The sequence below is a fragment of the Schistocerca gregaria genome, unplaced genomic scaffold (assembly GCF_023897955.1).
Source record: "Schistocerca gregaria isolate iqSchGreg1 unplaced genomic scaffold, iqSchGreg1.2 ptg001421l, whole genome shotgun sequence".
Lineage (NCBI taxonomy): Eukaryota > Metazoa > Arthropoda > Insecta > Orthoptera > Acrididae > Schistocerca > Schistocerca gregaria.
This window is the reverse complement of record NW_026062722.1, coordinates 20001-22500: the sequence shown is the minus strand read 5'-3', so window position 1 is coordinate 22500 and position 2500 is coordinate 20001. Positions and strand designations below refer to the sequence as shown.

Here is a 2500-nt window from a genome sequence, read left to right as displayed (position 1 = left end):
CGCTCGGGCTCCCGGCAAGCGCGCGCGGTTCTTCCCGGATGACGGACCTACCTGGCCCGGCCCCGGACCCGCGCCGCTGTTGGCTCGGGATGCTCTCGGGCGGAATAATCGCTCCCGTCAGCGGCGCTTCAGCTTTGGACAATTTCACGACCCGTCTTGAAACACGGACCAAGGAGTCTAACATGTGCGCGAGTCATTGGGCTGTACGAAACCTAAAGGCGTAATGAAAGTGAAGGTCTCGCCTTGCGCGGGCCGAGGGAGGATGGGGCTTCCCCGCCCTTCACGGGGCGGCGGCCTCCGCACTCCCGGGGCGTCTCGTCCTCATTGCGAGGTGAGGCGCACCTAGAGCGTACACGTTGGGACCCGAAAGATGGTGAACTATGCCTGGCCAGGACGAAGTCAGGGGAAACCCTGATGGAGGTCCGTAGCGATTCTGACGTGCAAATCGATCGTCGGAGCTGGGTATAGGGGCGAAAGACTAATCGAACCATCTAGTAGCTGGTTCCCTCCGAAGTTTCCCTCAGGATAGCTGGTGCTCGTACGAGTCTCATCCGGTAAAGCGAATGATTAGAGGCCTTGGGGCCGAAACGACCTCAACCTATTCTCAAACTTTAAATGGGTGAGATCTCCGGCTTGCTTGATATGCTGAAGCCGCGAGCAAACGACTCGGATCGGAGTGCCAAGTGGGCCACTTTTGGTAAGCAGAACTGGCGCTGTGGGATGAACCAAACGCCGAGTTAAGGCGCCCGAATCGACGCTCATGGGAAACCATGAAAGGCGTTGGTTGCTTAAGACAGCAGGACGGTGGCCATGGAAGTCGGAATCCGCTAAGGAGTGTGTAACAACTCACCTGCCGAAGCAACTAGCCCTGAAAATGGATGGCGCTGAAGCGTCGTGCCTATACTCGGCCGTCAGTCTGGCAGTCATGGCCGGTCCTCGCGGCCGGCCGCGAAGCCCTGACGAGTAGGAGGGTCGCGGCGGTGGGCGCAGAAGGGTCTGGGCGTGAGCCTGCCTGGAGCCGCCGTCGGTGCAGATCTTGGTGGTAGTAGCAAATACTCCAGCGAGGCCCTGGAGGGCTGACGCGGAGAAGGGTTTCGTGTGAACAGCCGTTGCACACGAGTCAGTCGATCCTAAGCCCTAGGAGAAATCCGATGTTGATGGGGGCCGTCATAGCATGATGCACTTTGTGCTGGCCCCCGTTGGGCGAAAGGGAATCCGGTTCCTATTCCGGAACCCGGCAGCGGAACCGATACAAGTCGGGCCCCTCTTTTAGAGATGCTCGTCGGGGTAACCCAAAAGGACCCGGAGACGCCGTCGGGAGATCGGGGAAGAGTTTTCTTTTCTGCATGAGCGTTCGAGTTCCCTGGAATCCTCTAGCAGGGAGATAGGGTTTGGAACGCGAAGAGCACCGCAGTTGCGGCGGTGTCCCGATCTTCCCCTCGGACCTTGAAAATCCGGGAGAGGGCCACGTGGAGGTGTCGCGCCGGTTCGTACCCATATCCGCAGCAGGTCTCCAAGGTGAAGAGCCTCTAGTCGATAGAATAATGTAGGTAAGGGAAGTCGGCAAATTGGATCCGTAACTTCGGGATAAGGATTGGCTCTGAGGATCGGGGCGTGTCGGGCTTGGTCGGGAAGTGGGTCAGCGCTAACGTGCCGGGCCTGGGCGAGGTGAGTGCCGTAGGGGTGCCGGTAAGTGCGGGCGTTTAGCGCGGGCGTGGTCTGCTCTCGCCGTTGGTTGGCCTCGTGCTGGCCGGCGGTGCAGGATGCGCGCGCCTGCGCGGCGTTCGCGCCCCGGTGCTTCAACCTGCGTGCAGGATCCGAGCTCGGTCCCGTGCCTTGGCCTCCCACGGATCTTCCTTGCTGCGAGGCCGCGTCCGCCTTAGCGTGCTCCTCCGGGGGCGCGCGGGTGCGCGGATTCTCTTCGGCCGCCATTCAACGATCAACTCAGAACTGGCACGGACTGGGGGAATCCGACTGTCTAATTAAAACAAAGCATTGCGATGGCCCTAGCGGGTGTTGACGCAATGTGATTTCTGCCCAGTGCTCTGAATGTCAACGTGAAGAAATTCAAGCAAGCGCGGGTAAACGGCGGGAGTAACTATGACTCTCTTAAGGTAGCCAAATGCCTCGTCATCTAATTAGTGACGCGCATGAATGGATTAACGAGATTCCCGCTGTCCCTATCTACTTAGACTGTCGAGCCACAGAATTCTTCATGGAGTGAGTGAACTACAATATGGCTTTCGCAAAGGAAAGTCTACCTCAGATGCGATAAACAAGGCAGCCAGTATTGTACACTCAGCTATGGGGAAATACGTTCTTGGAGTCATGGTAGACATCTCCGGCGCCTTTGACAATCTGTGGTGGCCGGCGCTCTTCTCCCGTCTTCGGGGGATGGAGTGTCCGGCGGCACTCTACGGGTGTCTAAGGGATTACTGTCGGGACCGAGTCGCCAAAATCACGGCTCCTGGTGCTGTGGTGTCCAAGAATATCTCGAAGG

At 58.6% G+C, this 2500-nt stretch overlaps 1 pseudogene; it reads left to right on the top strand.

Annotated features, from left to right (window-relative positions):
- Positions 1–2500, top strand: part of LOC126331886 (large subunit ribosomal RNA) — a 6505-nt pseudogene that overhangs the window by 770 nt on the left and 3235 nt on the right.